Genomic DNA, 21062 nt, shown 5'->3' with positions numbered 1-21062 from the left:
AGAGTATGGGCCCTATCTTGCACCCAGCGCAATGGACTTTGTACAGCGACGCATGTATCATTCCTATTTTGCACCCGCGCACAGCACACTTTTCCCTCCACAGACGGACGTCGGTTAACTAAGAAATACACTTGCGCTCCCAGGGGCGGTTCAGCGCAAAGAGGCGGCGTGTTCCGGCGCAAACGTTCCCCTCATGCGATTTTGCACGTTTAGAAAACAATTCCGCCACTAACCGGAAAAATCTAGTTTTAAAGTCAGTGGCACGTTGCGCATGTTATTCATATGCTATTTTAAGGGTGCATGCTTGGCCATAATCAATGTAGCGTGTGTAGGGGTGCAACGGATCAAAAAACTCACGGTTCGGATCGTTTCTCGGATCAGAGTCACGGATCGGATCATTTTTCGGATCAGCAAAAAAAATTTTTTTTTTTTTTATTAACACTTTTAAATTATTAAATTAAAATATATAAAATCAACTTAAAGTGCACAAGGCATAATATCTTCTTTTTAACATAATTAATGAAAAACAACTTAAAGTGCAACATAAAAAGGCATCTCCTTCCTTTAAACATGGACCAATGCTTTATGTGTTTCCACTGCCATATAGGGCTGTCAAAATTGCTCAAAAATGACGTTCGAATATTCCCTCTAAAAAACACATTCAAATTATTCGAACATCTGGTTGCGCATTTTGTCAATGACGCGCATTAGGCCTATGTCAATAACAGGACAAATTAATACAAAGAGACATAACTACTTGTATATGTAGTTCATTTAAGTTTAAACATATTTGACAACGTATTACCTTGCTCGCTCGCACTCGCAGGCACTCTTTCTCTCACCGTCACCCATGCTGCGTTCACACCAAACGTGAATAGAGCGTCTGGCGCGAGTGATTTCAATGTGAAGTCAATGTAAAGACGCGTTTACGCACGTCTGGAGGTTTTGCGGCGCGAATGAGGCGTCACGCTCTCTGCGGTTCATAACGCTCGCCATGACCACGCTGTGTGTGGACTGAACATGCGCACAACTTTTTTTCATAAATCAATCCGCGGATCACGTGAGTGCCGAACCGAAGATATTGATCCGAACGGATCACGGATCAATGATGATCCGTTGCACCACTAAGCGTGTGCACAACGCGCATACACTTTGATTCTCTCACACAGAAGCAGCCGTTTTCATTTTTGCAGATCATACATTATTACGATAGATAGATAGATAGATAGATAGATAGATCATTATAAAAGCATACATCTAGCTTACACATTTACCCAAATTATCATACGCCTGTTTAACCGAAGTTAATTTGGGTGTGTTTCTCCATCCCCAATGTCACTTCTCTGTGTTTTACGGCCGTGACAAGAACGTCGGTCTCCTCGGCTGTGAACCGCTCCTGGCGCGCGCCTGGCAAATCCACCGTTTTAATAGGAATCCGCTATAGAATAAGCGCGTCTGCTCTTAAAGGGAATGTGAGATGACGCTCTGATTGGTTTATTTCACGTTACGCCCAAACCACACCTATGAATAATGAAGCTACTTATAATGAAGACCAACCCATTTTAGATTTGCATTGAGCGCAAGAGTCATTTATCCCGCCGGTATAATAGCAACAGCGCCCAAGATCCGCCCACAAAGTTACTTGCGTTTCGCACTTGATACTTGCGTTTCAGATCGTTAAAATAGGGCCCTATGTGTGAATCGGGCGTCAGACTTAACTTTGTTTGTTGTCGTTTACGCTAACTCACCGCAGCTGCATCTTCTAAATAATGCCGCGAGTGGGGCTTGAGGAAGTGACGTCGTCTGCGCAGTGCGTCCTGATGCAGCCCCTGAAATGAGACTTTAATACATCATGCAAAATAAGAAATACTGCAAAATAATAATAATAATAATGTGACTAAAGACGAAATAGCGTCATAACATTTCATCTCGTTTTGGTCAACGAAAATGAATAGACATTTTAGCATAGTTTTTATTTTGTAAACCACATTTAGTCTCGTTTTTATTCGTCAACAATATTGCATTATACATTTAATTATAGTTATCATCACATGACCAGCATTTACGTTGCATCTCGTTTTCGTCACGTGGTTCGTTGACGACAATATTTAGTTATAATTTTTGTTGACGAAAGAAATACTAGTAATCAGATATCAGATCTGACTCAAAAGACAATGTGATTCATCATTCCTTCCAATTAACCACCTTATCTTTGTATAGTAGTATGTTCAACAATATGAATAACGACGCAGCTGACCAGAGTTCGTGAATCAAATGATTCAGTTTAAAGAGTTGTTCAGACTTCTCTCGATCAGTTCAAGTCTCTCCATTTCAGATGTAAAAAAATAAATAAAAATACATTTCAGAAATCAAAGTCCTGTGAGTTCGAAAAACAAAAGAAAATTGTAATTATCTTACCAGTTGATGGTTTCAAATTATGGTTCAAAGTGGAAACCGGTCCATGGGCACTGGTCAGCTAGCCATTTGTGCATATTTAATTGTATTCAATAGGCAGGCGATTCACCTCCACAGGATTATTTATGGGACAAAACAGGATACACTTGCCGATCACGTCCACATAGGAAAAAAAACAGAACAAGAAAACGCAGCCTTGGAAAACACAAGGCAAACGTACAATAATTCATTTCTGATTCAACATTTCAGTAACAAATCATATACATGCGCAGTTCAAATGACACATTAATCGAACTTTTCGACAGTTATTTAACACAGACACTCATTAATCACTCAATGGGTCTCATTCATGAAATCGTAAATATACGAGTAAATATGTGAGTGATTTGCGCGTAAAGAGACATTCCCGAAAATTCTTCTCCTGATTCACAAATACTTCGTAAACGTCAGATGTGATAGTGAAATGTGTGTGTGTGTGTGTGTGTGTGTGTTAATGAATTCCAATCAGTTGTAAATGGGACGCGCGTGCACGCTCATTCTCAATTACCATAAATCCCGCCCATTAAAACCGACTGAAAACGTACTCGGTTACTAACGTAACCTCGGTTCTCTCTAGAGAGGAAACGAGTACTGCGTAATATCTTACGCTAGGGGAAATCTCTTTTCCGCGAGATACTGAAGCCAAAAAATTATCCTTAATTTTGAAATAATGTAAAACGCGTTGCGGCAGCATGCAGACATAGGCGAGACAGCTCGCGCGCCTATTGGCTGCCCTGCGGCAACTGCAGCAGCCTATCGATAAGGCCCTATCGTGACGTCATCACCAATGGGGGCGCTTCGCGCCCCATACGTCACGTCCCGCCGAAACGGGCGTGGCCTGGGGCTATAAATATAGCATCGAAAGGCTAGCTTACCGGTTTTTCATCGCCGGAGCGAACCGGAGCGTGCGCAGGCACGGCAAGATACGCAGTACTCGTTTCCTCTCTAGAGAGAACCGAGGTTACGTTAGTAACCGAGTACGTTCTCTTACGAGAGGTACTCTCGTACTGCGTAATATCTTACGCTAGGGGAAACAGTGTAAAACGCCGTGCATGCTATGATCCAGCACCAAAGTCCCAAGGGCAGGTGCCCGGGCTCATGTAGTACATGATCATAAGTGACTCACAGAGAGCCCAGGAAGAGTGGCTAGAATAGCATCATTCCTGTAATGCAGCATCCTATAAGAACAGTTATAGTGATGGTATTTACTCAGTCAGGGCGACCCCGGCCTGGACTGATGAATATAGTGGGTCTTACACATTGCCCATAGAGCTGCGCGATCTAAACGAGCGTTGCTCGCGCTATTTCGGTATTCTGGGCCGGACGTACTCGGGGCAGACAGTACCGATTTTTAGACTGAAAGCAGCTTAGCTTGCAGAGCGGGAACCTCTAGGTTATAAAACCTTATAAATGTAGACGGGGAGGCCCAGCCTGCCGCCATACAGATATCTTGCAAGGCAATCCCACGACGAGGCCACGCCTCTCGTGGAGTGCGCTCTGACACCTAATGGGCACTGCAAGCCCTTAGAGGTGTAAGCCAGCGCTATAGCATCGACTATCCATCTGGATAGGCTCTGTTTCGAAACGGCGAGTCCCTTAGAACGTCCGTAGAGTGAAACAAAGAGCTGCTCTGTCTGTCTGAAAACAGACGTGCGGGACACATAAGCCCTTAGCGCCCTGACTGGGCAAAGGAAGCTGGCGTCCTTCTCCTCGTTAGAGACCGGCAGGGCAGACAGGGAAATTACCTGGGCCCTGAACGGTGTATTGAGGGATTTAGGGACGTACCCGTGCCTTGGTTTGAGTATGACTTTCGAGTCATTTGGCCCAAACTCCATACACGTCGCGCTCACTGAGAGCGCTTGTAAGTCCCCTATGCGCTTCACTGAAGCGAGAGCCAGAAGAAACACCGTTTTGAAAGACAAGTGTTTGATATCTACTGACTGGATAGGCTCAAATGGGGCACCCTTCATGGCCTCCAAGACCGTAGAAAGGTCCCATATGGGGACTGAGGGAGGTCTGGGAGGATTTAACCTCTTAGCTCCTCTAAGGAACCGAATGACCAGATCGTTCCTTCCTAGTGACTGACCAAGCGTTGGTTTGGAAAACGCTGCTATAGCCGCCACATAGACTTTGAGCGTGGATGGGGCTCTGCCTTCATCCAGTAGCTCTTGTAGGAAGGAGAGAACCTCCGTCACTCCACAGTCCAGGGGTGAAAAGCCGCGTGCTGTGCACCAGCTGGAGAACACTGACCATTTTGAGGAATAGAGCCGTCTCGTAGAGGGAGCTCTAGCCTGCATGATCGTGTTTAACACTCCCTCTGGGATATCAGAGGGTACCCGTTGATGGCCCACGCATGTAGGGACCAAAGCTCCGGGCGAGGATGCCAGATCGAGCCCCTGGCTTGAGAGAGGAGGTCCCTCCTCACTGGTATTGGCCATGGGGCAGTGCTCGTCAGCTGCATAAGAACTGGGAACCAAGCCTGGTTCTTCCAGAACGGAGCAACCAGTAACACTGAGCATCTGCTTTCCCTGATCCGCTCTAATACCTGAGGTAGGAGCGTGATGGGGGGAAAGGCATAGAGCGGGCAGCGGGGCCAGACGTGGGCCAGCGCATCCCTGCTCTTTGAGAAAAATTCCGGGCAGTGAGCGTTTTCTTGAGACGCAAACAGGTCTATCTTTGCTCTGCCGAATGTCTGCCACAGCAGTTGGACTGTCTGCGGATGCAGTGACCATTCTCCTGCTGGAACATTGTTCCTGGACAGTCTGTCTGGTCCCACATTCAGGTGGCCAGGCACATGCGCTGCTCTGAGCGAGCGCAAATTGTGCTGAGCCCATACCAGGAGGCGTTTCGCTAACCTGTATAGGTTTCGGGATGTGATGCCTCCCTGGCGATTTATGTAGGCTACCACTGACATGTTGTCCGAGCGGACCAAGACGTGGTGTCCTGCTATTTGGGGACGAAAGCGCCTCAGCGCGTTGTCGACTGCCATCATTTCCAGGCAGTTTATGTGCAGAAGCTTTTCCCGTTCTGACCACTGGCCGAAAAACGGTCTGCCCTCGAGCAGTGCTCCCCATCCCGAGGTGGAGGCGTCCGTGGACACCACCTTCACACTCGAGGAAGTCCCCAGGCTTACACCTGACTGGTACCAGTCGGTCGCTCTCCAGGGTATCAGTGCTGAGACGCATTCCTGATCGACCTTGAGACGAAAGAGACCTGAAGTCCATGCTCGACGCGGTACTCGCGCTTGTAGCCAGAACTGCAGTGGGCGCATGCGAAGCAGACCCAGCTGGAGAACTGTGGATGCTGCTGCCATGAGACCGAGCATCCTTTGAAACTTCTTTAGCGGGACTATAGTGCCACGGCGGAAGGTTTCTGTCATGCGCTGAATAGTCAATCTGCGCTGTAGCGATATTTGAGCTGTCATTGACAGCGAGTCCAGTTCTGTGCCCAGAAAAGATATTCTCTGACTGGGAGACAGTGAACTTTTCGCCCAGTTGACTTTGAGACCCAGATTCTCGAGATGTTCGAGTAAAATGGTTCTGTGTTCTATGAGCTCCGTATGTGACTGAGCTAGAACCAGCCAATCGTCCAAGTAGTTCAAAACTCGCATTCCCCGAAGTTTCAGGGGAGCGAGGGCTGCGTCCATGCACTTCGTGAATGTACGGGGTGCTAGGGACAGGCCAAACGGTAGGACTGTGTATTGATAAGCCTGGCCCTCGAAGGCGAATCTCAAAAATCGCCTGTGACGTGACGCTATTTGTATTTGGAAATACGCGTCTTTCAGATCTATTGACACAAACCAGTCCCCGTGGCGAATTTGCGCGAGGATTTTCTTGGTTGTGAGCATTCTGAACCGGCGTTTTGAAAGCGCTACGTTCAGTTGTCTTAGATCTAGAATGGGTCTGAGACCCCCGTCTTTTTTCGGAACCAGAAAATATCTGCTGTATAGCCCCCCTTCGCTCTGAGCTTGAGATAAAGGCTCTATTGCCCCTTTGCTCAACAGTTTCGCAATTTCGGTACGAAGTACACTTGCTACTTCCTTTTCTACCGTGGTTTCGACTCGCACCGCACAACGGCGGGGACGTCGAGCGAACTGTAGCGAATAGCCTCTTTTTATAATGTTCAGCACCCATTCTGATACACCGGGAAGCTTTGCCCACGCATGTGCGTGCATAGCTAAGGGTTGAATGAGATCGGAGCTCTGGTCGTGACATAGTGGCGACCGGGGAGCTTCGGTATGCTGTATTATAGACACCGCATTTGCAGCGCTCGAGGCGGGGAGTGTTTTGATCACAGCGGGCGGTTCGCCCGCGCTCGGCTCTCTCACGGCAGGTAGCTGAGAGACGGCGAGCGTGGGGGAAACCGAGGGATTCGTCATGTCTGTGAGTGAATGTGGGCGCAGGACAGCGGGCACATTTGCACTGAAAACACCATCGACCTGAGTCGGTTGTATGTGTGTTGGTTTCGTTTTTACAGAAACCGAGAGACATGCAGCGTGTAGTGTTTGTGGGCACTGGGACGTGGGCACGTTCACTACATTCTGTGCGCAATCGACATGAGTCGATTTTATGTGCGCGAGCCCTGTGGGGCGGGCTGTGTCTGTGTGTAGGAATGGGCACTGGGCAGTGGGCATTTTTACTACACTCATAACACCGTCGGCCGTGGCCGGAATACCAGAAAATACGCTCTTTACATAATTTATCTGGGTCGCCGTGAAAACGGCGTTTGTGTACAGGCAAGCGGGTAATGCAACCGACTTGTTTACTGCAGAGTACACTGGAACAGTCGCATGTAATGGAACTGGACGAGCGGGAAGTTTTGGTGGAAACCCGGCCGCAGCGGGGCTTGAACACCGTCGTTTTCCTAAGCTGGCTAGGAAGACTTTGAGGCCTCGGGCTTCATCTCAACCTTCGGCCGAGTCCCACGCGGCGGCGGGGGGCGGTGGCTGCGAGCTGCGAGCAGACGGCTGTTTAGAGCGGCCTGATGCGGAGCTAGAGCGCTTTGGCAAAAAGTGCTTCATGGCCTGCGACGTCTTTTGTACCTCAGCGAATCTGTCCGCGAAATCTTTGACGGACGATCCAAAGAGGCCAGTAGCAGAAACGGGGGCGTCGAGGAACACAGAGCGCTCCGAGTCCGGCATTTCTGAAAGCGTCAGCCAGAGGTGTCTCTCAGCAACGGTGAGAGAGGCCATGTTCCGCCCTATGGCCTGTGCAGCGGATTTCGTAGCGCGGAGAGCGAGGTCCGTAGCGCTCCTTAAATCCGCCACGTTGACTGCTTCCGTGCCTTCCTCGTCCAGCTTTCGGAGAAGGTTAGCTTGGAAGATCTGGAGAGTGGCCATAGTGTGTGGCGCTGATGCAGCCTGCCCAGCGGCGGTGTAAGCGCGACTGTGCAGGGTGGAAGTAGCGCGGCAGGCTTTTGAAGGTAGCGCCGTCTTAGTCCGCCGTCCAGCAGAGGGCGGGCAAAGATGGGCTGCTACTGCCTCCTCCACTAGAGGGAGAGCGAGGTATCCTCTGTCTTTGGCACCGTCCACCACGGAGAATGCCGCCGAAGCAGAGGAACGTAGCCTGGCTGAAAAAGGGGCGCTCCAAGACTTTGCCAGTTCTTCATGAAGCTCAGGAAGAAACGGGGCGGGTCTTGAGGGCGTGGAAACGCGGTCCCCTACGCATCAGCTCAGCTTCAATGCTGGCCCGTTTTCCTGACGACTCGCGGGCAGAAGAAGGGGCGAGGTCCACAGAGCTCGCCCAATCCTCGCTGTCCGAAGCCAGGATAGAGCAGTTGTCCTCCTCGAAAACTGCCGCTTCTTCCTTGTCATCTCCGGCGGAAGCGGCAGCCACTGTCCGGGAGTGAGAGACTCGAGAGAAGCAGACGGCGAAGCTGGCAGGCGCACCGGCAAGCTTTTCTCGGTGGGAGGCTCAGGGATCCGCTGAGCACGGCGCTTTTTACGGCGCGGCGTCGAAGCGGGAGGTGCAGGCTCGTGGAAAGTTGCCATGCGAGTCCTCAGAGTCGCCATAGGCATAAGCTCGCAGTGAGGGCATCCGCCGTCAGCGAGCGCTAGAGCCGCATGTCCTTCACCCAGGCAGGAAACGCAGATGACATGGCGGTCCCCGTCGCTGAGTGACATCTTGAAAAAGACATCTTGAAAAAGACGCTCTGCTCTTTTAGAAAAGGAGTGTGAGTCGCGGCGGCGAACACACACAATGCAATAAAAGGATATAACGCCGGATAGCGTAGCAGGAACGGTGGTTGAAGGCGGCGCGGCCAGCGACTCCAGGTACCGAACTCGTCCCGCTGAAATGCTGTTTCCACGGCGCGGCTTCTTCTCTCTGGATCCAGCGATGCGTGAGCTCCGCTGAAGAGATGAAAAATCGGTAAGCTAGCCTTTCGATGCTATATTTATAGCCCCAGGCCACGCCCGTTTCGGCGGGACGTGACGTATGGGGCGCGAAGCGCCCCCATTGGTGATGACGTCACGATAGGGCCTTATCGATAGGCTGCTGCAGTTGCCGCAGGGCAGCCAATAGGCGCGCGAGCTGTCTCGCCTATGTCTGCATGCAGCCGCAACGCGTTTTACATTATTTCAAAATTAAGGATAATTTTTTGGCTTCAGTATCTTGCGGAAAAGAGATTTCCCCTAGCGTAAGATATTACGCAGTACGAGAGTACCTCTCGTAAGAGAACTATAGGCTATATGGGCATCATATTATGACACCAAACGAAGGATTTCAACATGTCTTCTCAAAAGCGAATGAAGAAGAGAAATTTCTCAGATGCAGAAATTGAAGTTTATTATCAGAAGTTCGATCATTCAAAACGCCACATTTTATTTTCAAGCGTAGCCTACATAGTGGCGTATCAGGTCCTAAAAAAAAGGAAGCTTGGCAGCATAGATGCAGTTAATGGAGTTTCTGTTAATCGAACAGTCCCAGAAGTGAAAAGAAAATGGTTCGACATGAAGCTTGACTGGATCACTTGTGACTTGCGGACTTGTAAAAGAATAAACAGCTTGAATATAAAAAAAAAGAAACATGAATAAACAGCTTGAATATATATATTAAAAAAAAGAATAAAAAAGACTTGCGGACTTTTGTTACGTTTGCAGATGGCTCTCGTAATTACTGGCTCTCGTAATATAAGTAAAAAGAAAAACCGTATGTAATTACTAGGCTATATATAATATTTTTTCAAAATGCTGTGTAAATATGTACCCGATTAAGGTGAATTAAAATGCAGCCTTAATGAGCAAAACGTTCGGATGTTAAGCGCACTATTTACGCGTGGCTGGGGGCAGGTGTAGATTTCTTTCGTACCAACTAACATTTGGAAAATACGAACATTTTAATGAATCCGAAAATTTACGTCAGAACCACTTTACACACGATTTACACCAAAATTCGTTCTGCTCGTGTTTCATGAATAAGACCCATTGTCTCAACTCATGACACAAATGCTCATTGTTATACGTGATAGCTTTAGCCCACGGCTAACTAGTTCAGCTCGCGCTGTGCGGCCTACTCAACTCAGCTCATATCAAATCATTTCTGAAATTGACATATCTTTCATAAGATAACATATGATAAAAAAAATGCCACTCACCAAAACGAGATTGCATCACATATTCAATTAAAAAAGACTATTCAATAAAGATTACCGCTCTGGGATCCACTAAATCTTTACTCCGATTTCCACTTCACCTCTCTCTGACGACAACACTCCAGGCTGAAGCATCCAAAGTTTACTAGTGCACACAATCACAGTTCTCGATAGATTATGATTATCATTTAGTGCAAGGAGTTTCTGGAGAAATGCTCCGTGTCTCATTTGATCTGTTCTCATCTGATTCTCTGTTTATGCTGACAGCGGCAGCGCCTGCGCGACCAGTGGGCGGGCCTTATGAATATGTCACAGGTCGGGATGGGCCGAACCAGACTGCACCCACCCCTAGACCAAGAACACTTTGAGGAGCGTGCCAGAGACGAGACCAGAGACAGAGAATAAAAGTAACAATTTTATTGAGAGTAAAATAATTGATAATCCTAATCTAAAAGTCTTCTCCTCTCCCTCGTCCAGGGAGGATCCCAGGCGGGGCAAGCAGACACACCCTTCCCCACGGGCGGCAATTCCCAGTGAGGAGTGCCGGACAGGTAAGTATTGGACAGGTGAGTTCCTCACAGGTGGGTAGATGATCCAAGTTTCCTTTCCTCTTGCAAGTGAGGGGAACAGTTCCCAGCAGTCGATAATGGACAGGTAAGTATCTTACAGTAAGTAGGTTGTCGACGTTCCTTCTCCCAGGCTGGTATCGGGTGCACGGTGGGGGGTAATGGACAGGTGAGTTCTCCGATGAGCGGATGGTCAAAGCTTCCTCTCCTCTTTCACGTAGGGGACAGTTCACAGCAGTCGCTGATGGGCAGGTAAGTATCTTACGGTAGATAGATTGACCGAGCTCCTTCTTCCACGCTGGTATCAGGTTCACAATGGGAGGAGGTGAAACAGGTGAGGTTTCCAATGAGCAGATGGTCAAAGCTTCCTCTCCTCTTCCACGTGGGGAACAGTTCACAGCAGTCAATAATGTGTAGGTAAGTATCTTACGGTAAGTAGGTCGACCGAGCTCCTTCTACACCAAGGGCAATTACAACGGTAAGAAGTGGACAGGTAGACTGCAGCAGGTCCTCCGTAAACACCATACGAGACTTCCCCTAGGGCAGGAGGGGGCAAGCTCAGGAGCGGTGCACAGCTCTCACGGGTGTCTTGGACGGGTGAGTACTTCGCACCCTACAGATGAACTTCAGGGCTGTAGCGGACTCACGGTCACAGGTAGAATGGCTCACGTGTGTCGCAAGAAAGACAGGGACTTCACACCGTACCGATGGCTTCAGGGCTGTAGCGAACTCACGGTCACAGACCAAGCTGGGCTTTAGTCACAGATTGAACTGGGCTTTCTCTAGGACGGACAGAATCATAACTTCACACAGCAATATAATGTTCTCACAGGTGTCGTGGGGAAGACAGGAACTCCACACCGTACAGGTGGGCTTCAAAGCTGTAGTGAACACAGTCACAGACTGAACTGGGCTTTCTCTAGGACGGACAGAGTCATAACTTCACGCAGCAGTATAGTGTTCTCATGGGTGTCGTGGGGAAGACAGGAACTCCACACCGTACCGGTGGGCTTCAAGCTGTAGTGAACTCAGTCACAGACTGAACTGGGCTTTCTCTGGAACAGACAGAATCATAACTTCACACAGCAATATAATGTTCTCACAGGTGTCGCGGAGAAACCAAGAACTTCACTCCATACAGGTGGGCTTCGGGGCTGCAGCACACTCACAGTCACAGACTAGGCTGGGCTTTCTCTAGGGCAGACAGAGTCAATACTTCACACAGCAATATAATGTTCTCACATGTGTCGCGGAGAAACCAGGAACTTCACTCCATACAGGTGGGCTTCAAGGCTGTAGCGAACTCACAGTCACAGACTGAGCTGGGCTTTCTCTAGGGCAGACAGAGTCAATACTTCACACAGCAATATAATGTTCTCACAGGTGTCGTGGAGAAGACAGGAACTTCACACCGTACAGGTGGGCTTCAAGGCTGTAGCGAACTCACAGTCACAGACTGAGCTGGGCTTTCTCTAGAACAGACAGAATCATAACTTCACACAGCAATATAATGTTCTCACAGGTGTCGTGGAGAAGACAGGAACTTCACACCGTACCGGTGGGCTTCGAGGCTGTAGTGAACTCACAGTCACAGACTGAGCTGGGTTTTCTCTAGGGCAGACAGAATCATAACTTCATACAGCAACATAATGTTCTCACATGTGTCGTGGGGAAAACAGAGACTTCACACCAACTGTCTTTTCAAACCCTTTCCCCAGTTGGGCATACTCGATCTCTCCAGGCTCTGATGATGTACAATATACCAGCCTGCCTCTTGGGCGAGCACACGGCAGTTAAAAGCAGACCTTCACACACTCACAGGAATTTCCACTCCAATATACCACACGGGGGAAGAGACGGAACGTCAATTCAAACACTGCAAATCCACTCATCAAGTATACTTAAGGCCAGCACTCACCCTGGGTCTCGGTTCAAAACGCAAAGGACCGGCAGTGAGAGGAAGGAGAATTTAAACACTTCATAGGCATAAACTAGATTCGTTTCACCATCCGAACGGGAAGAGGAGATAAGAATGGCAGAGAATCAGTTTAATTCACTCAGTGATATCCATACAGTACACTCCAAGCACTTCAACCCACATCTATCTCAGTATCAAACGTGTGGTAGGAGATTCAATAATCAGTTACTTATCTTCACTCTTTCATCCAGACGATGCACTTCCCTCTTTAAATCCTCTCTCCCTCCGTCTTCACTTCCTCATACACACGACGTTCCTTTTTCCTCACAACGAGCCCTCAACGACACACTTCAGAGAACACTTCCCAACAGTAGCCAGCCACATCCAAACGAGAACAAAAGCACCACAAGCAGGAGAGGAACCAACATATGCTTTCTCTTCTTCTGACTTTTTATACTCTCATGAGCTAGCGTGGCCCCATTCAAACGCTCAGCGCAAATTACCCACACCTGCTATCAATCCGCCACTCGGTTACCATAGCGACAGGCACTCACCCTGGCTTTGGGATGGTGTTTCACTTCCCGGATCTCAACAAGGGCATTTCTCTGGCGGGGATAGTCCCGGGCTTATTTGTCACCCCGTGACATACCCCCCCGCCAAACCGTTCTAGTCCCGAGAACGGTCTCCTGACACCCAGTCCCCATACCTGGCTGGTGGCTGACCCCGATTCCCTCGTTGAGACCGTCGGGGAGGGGAGTCAGGTACTTCCGGCCGTGGTCCCAGGCCTAAACCTCTTGGGATTACTGCCCACCCTACCAGCGGGGGTGTCCATGACGTGTCGGCCGGCGGATCTCTTACCACTGGCTTTGGGAAATACGGGCAAGGGCGAATCAGATTGCGATGTAGCACCCGTTCGGGGCCTACCCCTCCTTCTGGCCGCAGTGCGTATACCGGTTGGTCTGGACGGGGTTGTCGCTGAACGACGTACGGCTGAGCCTCCCATCGATCGCTCAACTTCCCTTTCCCCTGCCGGCAATTATCTCGCACCAACACCCTCTCACCGGGCAATAACGGGGCCTCTCGAGCCGTACGATCATACAACCTCTTATTCTTCACTGCCGTTTGGTTTATCCGGCCAGCGACTTGCTCGTATGCCGACTGCAGGCGTTGATGGTGATTTATCACCCAAGCAGATAGATTTCCTCCCTCTTCTTCCCCGGTGGTCCCCATAAGCATATCCATTGGGAGTCTCACATGCCTGCCAAACATTAGGTAAGTAGGGGCATAACCAGTGGTACTATGTATGCTATTATTATACGCCTGTAGCATCGCTGGAAGCCTGTCAGCCCAGTGGCCCTGCTGTTCCTCTTCCAAGGTACCCAGTAAGCCCAATAAGGTCTGATTGAACCTCTCACACCCCCCGTTCCCTTGAGGATGATAAGGGGTCGTGTGGGTCTTCTTGCATCCGTACAGGAGGCACAGTTCGCGGATCACCTTGGACTCGAAATTGGCCCCTTGATCAGAATGGAGGATTTCCGGACAACCAAACGGCTGAATTACATATCTCCAGAGGGCATTGGCGGTAGTAAGAGCAGTTTGGTCCACAGTGGGGACGGCCCAGGCGTATTTAGTAAACAGGTCAGTGATGACAAGAATGTTCTGGACCTGATCCACCGGTCGCCCCAGAGTGAGGAAATCCATGGCCACTATATGCAGAGGTGCCTTGGCCTGGATCGGGACCAACGGTGCCCGGGCCTCCTTCCTAGATTTAAACAAGATACAGCGTGGACACCTCTGGAGGTAAGCCCTGGTAGTGCCCTCCATTCCGGGCCAGTAAAAATGTCGTCTCAACAAGGCCAACGTCCTCTCTTGCCCCTGATGTCCCATCCGGCCATGATAGGCCTCCAACAGAGCTTGCCAACGCCCTTCAGGGACCACGATCTGACGGACCTCCTCTTCTCGACCGGGCTCCTGCAGTGCCCTACAAAGTACCCCTTCTTTTAGGCACAGCCTCGCCCTCTGTCCCAGCAAGCCTCGCACAACTCGAGTCTCAGCTCGACGTTCCGCCCCCTCGGGCCAAACCTCCTGTTCTACCCACGTCCGTACCTTCAGCACATCCCCATCTTCACCCTGCCACGACCTCCAACGTGATGGATCCCACCCCCAACATGGAGGAGGGTCTTCGGACTCCTGTCCCGGGGCTTCGATGACCCCCACCATCAATCCCTCATCGGACCCCGCTCCGGGAGCCTGTAGATGGCCTGCCGATCCTTCCCCCGGTAGCCTAGATAATACATCAGCGTTCCTTTCCTGGTCGATACTGGATCTGGTAGTCGAAATTGGCCAGTTGTGCCACCCAGCGTTGCTCTACTGCCCCCAGCTTGGCCGTTTGTAAGTGTACCAGCGGATTATTGTCTGTGACAACCTGTACCTTGGCCCCCCAAAGATAGTCTTTGAACTTTTCGCTTAGTGCCCATTTCATGGCTAACAGCTCGAGTTTGAAGGAACTATAATTTGAGTCGTTCTTTTCGGCGGGGTGTAAGCTTCGACTAGCATAAGCAATGACTCTCTCCGCTCCTTGCTGTTTCTGTGCCAGTACTGCACCCAAACCAAGCTGGCTGGCATCGGTGTATAGAATAAATGGTTGCGTGAAGTCGGCATAGGCTAGGATCGGGGCCTGCAACAGCTCTTGTTTAAGCCTCTGAAAGGCAGCTTCACAAGCTGGGTCCCATTGGATCGTCGGGGACCCTCGACCCCGGGTTCGCCCGGTGCCTCCAAGCAGTTGGTTAATCGGTTTAGCAATCTTGGAGAAGTCTTGTATGAATCGCCGGTAGTAACCCACAAAGCCCAGGAATGACCGCACTTGACGCACCGTCTGGGGTGATGCCCACTCTTGCACTGCCACCACCTTCTCTGGGTCAACCGAGATCCCCGCCGCACTGACCACATGTCCCAAGAACTTAACCTCCTTACGGAAGAGCTGACACTTGTCGGGCTGTAGCTTCAACCCGTAACGCTCAAGGGAACGGAAGACTTGCCCCAGATGTTCCAAGTGAGACTTAAAATCAGGAGAATACACGATAACATCATCCAAGTAGACGAGAGTGGTGTCCATCAACTGACTGCCCAAACAACGCTGCATCAGCCGTTGGAATGTGGCTGGAGCGTTGCAAAGCCCGAATGGCATCCGTTCCCATTCATAGAGGCCAAAGGGGGTAGTGAATGCCGTCTTCTCTCGGTCATGCTCGTCCATTTGCACCTGCCAGTAGCCGCTGGCTAGATCGAGGGTAGAATACCAGGCAGCTTGAGTGAGGCTCGTGAGGGAATCTTCGACTCGTGGTAGTGGGAAAGCATCTCTTTTAGTTACCTGATTTAACCTCCGGTAGTCCACACAGAACCTCCAGGAGCCCGTTTTCTTGCGGACCAATACTATAGGTGCGGCCCAAGGGCTGCTGCTCTCACGAATAATCCCTCTAGCAAGCATTCCCCGCAACAAGGTACGAACCTCCGGGTACAAGGTCGGGGGTACAGGTCGATAACGTTCTCGGCTCGGCGCCGCGTCTCCAGTCGGAATTTGGTGTTTCACCGCATCTGTGCGGCCATAGTCCTCCTCGTGGGTGGCAAACAAGTGCTGCCAATCCTTCAAGAACTCGTGGAGTTGACCCGTTTGTTCTTCCCTCAACCCTTCGCCCCGTAAAGACTCCCCCTGCAAATGGGCCGGCAATCCTCTCCCGCTCTCCTCCACTCCTGAACTAACTCGAGCTAGGGCCACTTCAACCACCGTTGGACTCACCCGCTCAAAACTCACTTCCCCCTGCTCGTGAACCTGCTGTGGCTTCACGGATGTCACTCGGGCCAAACACTGGTGGCGGTATAGAAGCACCGGGAAGGGGTTTGCGTTCCGAACTCGGACCCTACCCCCTCGGACGATGGTTAGTCCTCGAGCTACTTCCACCTTAGGACCCTCGTCATGGGGTTCCACCAGGACCCATTCATGTGGACGGTAACGTCGAGGGGGAAGCCTGACTCGGACCACAGCCTCGCTTTGAGCTGGAATGGACAGGGCATAGCGACAAACTATTCTTCCCACACTCTCTCGGTCATGCTGCTGTTCAGCCAGACATATCCGGCGGCAATCGGCCCTGACACGGTCCCACTCTTGGCCGGCAGATGTTGCGGCCGCTCGTGCCGGTGCACTTCGAAACAGTTCCTCCCAACAGTCCGAGATGACATTCATTCCAATCAGTGCACGATGGGACCCCAGACACGGGTCTCGGACGACCACTACCCCCTTCTGAGGTACTAGAATTCCATGGATCTGTAAATCGGTCACCAAGTATCCCACATACGGGATGTCCAGCCCGTTTGCTCCACGGAGCGTCAGCCAGGGGGCCTCTGCAGGGAGTTGGCTTCTGGAACCAAACAGCTCCTGGGCCAAACTTTCTGAAAACAGGGTCACTTGGGAACCCGTATCCAAGAGACACCGGATTTTCTGGCCATTTACCTGGACCACAACCACCGGACAACGGCCTACCAGGCAGCTCTGAGAAGATAGCGAAGGAGGGGGGTCTGACAAGGGGGTCCCGACCACTTGACCCACAGTGGCCGGAGACTCTAAAAACCCCCTTGTGATGCACGTCGGGCGGAACACTGGCGAACGTAGTGCCCCGGTTCTCCACAACCATTACAGATGGGACGCCCATGTGCATCCCACTGAAATCGAGAGCCCACCGACCGGGGAGGACGATGTTCAAACGGGCGACCCCCATCGGAGTAGGCCCGCTCTCGAGAGTGAGGAGGGTACTGGGGCCGTTCTCGACGTAGTTCTTCCCTCACAGCTTTGGATAACTCAGACATTTGCTCACGGACATCTCTCTTTAATTCCTCCCGGAGGGCCTGCTTCCAGTCGGGCGCCGCCGGGGCCGGAGGAGGATCAACAACGTTCGTAGCCAGACAGCTGGGGACACCCACATGCTCCGCCTGGTCATGCTCAAGGGCCAAAGCTTCCCGTCGGAGCTCTTCGAAAGTCAAATTCGGTTCTCTCCTCAGTTGTACCCGCAAACTCTGGCGAACTGGGCCCTCCCGTAGTCCCAGCACAAATTGGTCTCGCAACAGGACCTCTTCTCCCCCCAGGCCATGATCCTGTCTCCCCGTCAGCCTAGAATACTGCTCCCGCAGTTGTAAGGTGAATGCCCGAACGGATTGTCGAGGGCCTTGCCGAGAATTAAAGAACTTCGCCCTCAGTGCTGCTACCGGGGTGGTATCCCCATATTGCCCTGTGAGGAAGTCGAAAATCGCCTGGATTGTTGCTCGATTAGCCTCTGGTGCTGCTTGAACTTCCCTTCTTGCATCCCCTTCCAGGGAATTCAACACAAACTGGACCCTCTGTATGGCATTCAGACCCTGGAGTCCTGCCAAGTACTCTACCTGGTTTTTCCACTCCGACAGACTCACTTCAGACCCCGGGCCTCCATACCTCGGGGCCCACGGGGCACCCATGAAGATCGGCATGACAGGTGGCCGAGCCCCAGGTTCTTCCCCCTCTGCCATCACCAACTCTGGTCGCTCAACTCAAAGTGTAATCCTGCCGACTACGCCAAATTTCTGTCACAGGTCGGGATGGGCCGAACCAGACTGCACCCACCCCTAGACCAAGAACACTTTGAGGAGCGTGCCAGAGACGAGACCAGAGACAGAGAATAAAAGTAACAATTTTATTGAGAGTAAAATAATTGATAATCCTAATCTAAAAGTCTTCTCCTCTCCCTCGTCCAGGGAGGATCCCAGGCGGGGCAAGCAGACACACCCTTCCCCACGGGCGGCAATTCCCAGTGAGGAGTGCCGGACAGGTAAGTATTGGACAGGTGAGTTCCTCACAGGTGGGTAGATGATCCAAGTTTCCTTTCCTCTTGCACGTGAGGGGAACAGTTCCCAGCAGTCGATAATGGACAGGTAAGTATCTTACAGTAAGTAGGTTGTCGACGTTCCTTCTCCCAGGCTGGTATCGGGTGCACGGTGGGGGGTAATGGACAGGTGAGTTCTCCGATGAGCGGATGGTCAAAGCTTCCTCTCCTCTTTCACGTAGGGGACAGTTCACAGCAGTCGCTGATGGGCAGGTAAGTATCTTACGGTAGATAGATTGACCGAGCTCCTTCTTCCACGCTGGTATCAGGTTCACAATGGGAGGAGGTGAAACAGGTGAGGTTTCCAATGAGCAGATGGTCAAAGCTTCCTCTCCTCTTCCACGTGGGGAACAGTTCACAGCAGTCAATAATGTGTAGGTAAGTATCTTACGGTAAGTAGGTCGACCGAGCTCCTTCTACACCAAGGGCAATTACAACGGTAAGAAGTGGACAGGTAGACTGCAGCAGGTCCTCCGTAAACACCATACGAGACTTCCCCTAGGGCAGGAGGGGGCAAGCTCAGGAGCGGTGCACAGCTCTCACGGGTGTCTTGGACGGGTGAGTACTTCGCACCCTACAGATGAACTTCAGGGCTGTAGCGGACTCACGGTCACAGGTAGAATGGCTCACGTGTGTCGCAAGAAAGACAGGGACTTCACACCGTACCGATGGCTTCAGGGCTGTAGCGAACTCACGGTCACAGACCAAGCTGGGCTTTAGTCACAGATTGAACTGGGCTTTCTCTAGGACGGACAGAATCATAACTTCACACAGCAATATAATGTTCTCACAGGTGTCGTGGGGAAGACAGGAACTCCACACCGTACAGGTGGGCTTCAAAGCTGTAGTGAACTCACAGTCACAGACTGAACTGGGCTTTCTCTAGGACGGACAGAGTCATAACTTCACGCAGCAGTATAGTGTTCTCATGGGTGTCGTGGGGAAGACAGGAACTCCACACCGTACCGGTGGGCTTCAAGCTGTAGTGAACTCAGTCACAGACTGAACTGGGCTTTCTCTGGAACAGACAGAATCATAACTTCACACAGCAATATAATGTTCTCACAGGTGTCGCGGAGAAACCAAGAACTTCACTCCATACAGGTGGGCTTCGGGGCTGCAGCACACTCACAGTCACAGACTAGGCTGGGCTTTCTCTAGGGCAGACAGAGTCAATACTTCACACAGCAATATAATGTTCTCACATGTGTCGCGGAGAAACCAGGAACTTCACTCCATACAGGTGGGCTTCAAGGCTGTAGCGAACTCACAGTCACAGACTGAGCTGGGCTTTCTCTAGGGCAGACAGAGTCAATACTTCACACAGCAATATAATGTTCTCACAGGTGTCGTGGAGAAGACAGGAACTTCACACCGTACAGGTGGGCTTCAAGGCTGTAGCGAACTCACAGTCACAGACTGAGCTGGGCTTTCTCTAGAACAGACAGAATCATAACTTCACACAGCAATATAATGTTCTCACAGGTGTCGTGGAGAAGACAGGAACTTCACACCGTACCGGTGGGCTTCGAGGCTGTAGTGAACTCACAGTCACAGACTGAGCTGGGTTTTCTCTAGGGCAGACAGAATCATAACTTCATACAGCAACATAATGTTCTCACATGTGTCGTGGGGAAAACAGAGACTTCACACCAACTGTCTTTTCAAACCCTTTCCCCAGTTGGGCATACTCGATCTCTCCAGGCTCTGATGATGTACAATATACCAGCCTGCCTCTTGGGCGAGCACACGGCAGTTAAAAGCAGACCTTCACACACTCACAGGAATTTCCACTCCAATATACCACACGGGGGAAGAGACGGAACGTCAATTCAAACACTGCAAATCCACTCATCAAGTATACTTAAGGCCAGCACTCACCCTGGGTCTCGGTTCAAAACGCAAAGGACCGGCAGTGAGAGGAAGGAGAATTTAAACACTTCATAGGCATAAACTAGATTCGTTTCACCATCCGAACGGGAAGAGGAGATAAGAATGGCAGAGAATCAGTTTAATTCACTCAGTGATATCCATACAGTACACTCCAAGCACTTCAACCCACATCTATCTCAGTATCAAACGTGTGGTAGGAGATTCAATAATCAGTTACTTATCTTCACTCTTTCATCCAGACGATGCACTTCCCTCTTTAAATCCTCTCTCCCTCCGTCTTCACTTCCTCATACACACGACGTTCCTTTTTCCTCACAACGAGCCCTCAACGACACACTTCAGAGAACACTTCCCAACAGTAGCCAGCCACATCCAAACGAGAACAAAAGCACCACAAGCAGGAGAGGAACCAACATATGCTTTCTCTTCTTCTGACTTTTTATACTCTCATGAGCTAGCGTGGCCCCATTCAAACGCTCAGCGCAAATTACCCACACCTGCTATCAATCCGCCACTCGGTTACCATAGCGACAGGCACTCACCCTGGCTTTGGGATGGTGTTTCACTTCCCGGATCTCAACAAGGGCATTTCTCTGGCGGGGATAGTCCCGGGCTTATTTGTCACCCCGTGACAAATATGCCGCTATTGTTGGCTCTCAGGGGTGTCAGTCACTGCAGCACAATCAGTGATTGGATGAATCGTGTGTTATTGCCCAGTGGTGTAATCGAGTGCATCAA

At 50.6% G+C, this 21062-nt stretch overlaps 2 long non-coding RNA genes across 2 annotated transcripts; both read right to left on the bottom strand.

Annotated features, from left to right (window-relative positions):
- Positions 1-10771: 10771 nt before the first annotated feature.
- Positions 10772-12891, bottom strand: LOC309494881. The gene is made up of 3 exons (XR_014204465.1): positions 12294-12891; positions 11614-11875; positions 10772-11529 (listed from the first exon to the last, which is right to left on the bottom strand). It is a non-coding gene; the product is annotated as an uncharacterized lncRNA (long non-coding RNA).
- Positions 12892-18377: 5486 nt separating this feature from the next.
- Positions 18378-20675, bottom strand: LOC309494880. Its single transcript, XR_014204464.1, has 3 exons — positions 20078-20675; positions 19398-19659; positions 18378-19313 (listed from the first exon to the last, which is right to left on the bottom strand). It is a non-coding gene; the product is annotated as an uncharacterized lncRNA (long non-coding RNA).
- Positions 20676-21062: the final 387 nt, after the last annotated feature.

This window comes from Leuciscus leuciscus (assembly GCF_965113295.1).
Source record: "Leuciscus leuciscus genome assembly, chromosome: 3".
NCBI classification, from domain to species: Eukaryota; Metazoa; Chordata; class Actinopteri; order Cypriniformes; family Leuciscidae; genus Leuciscus; species Leuciscus leuciscus.
This window is presented reverse-complemented; position numbering and strand designations above follow the sequence as displayed.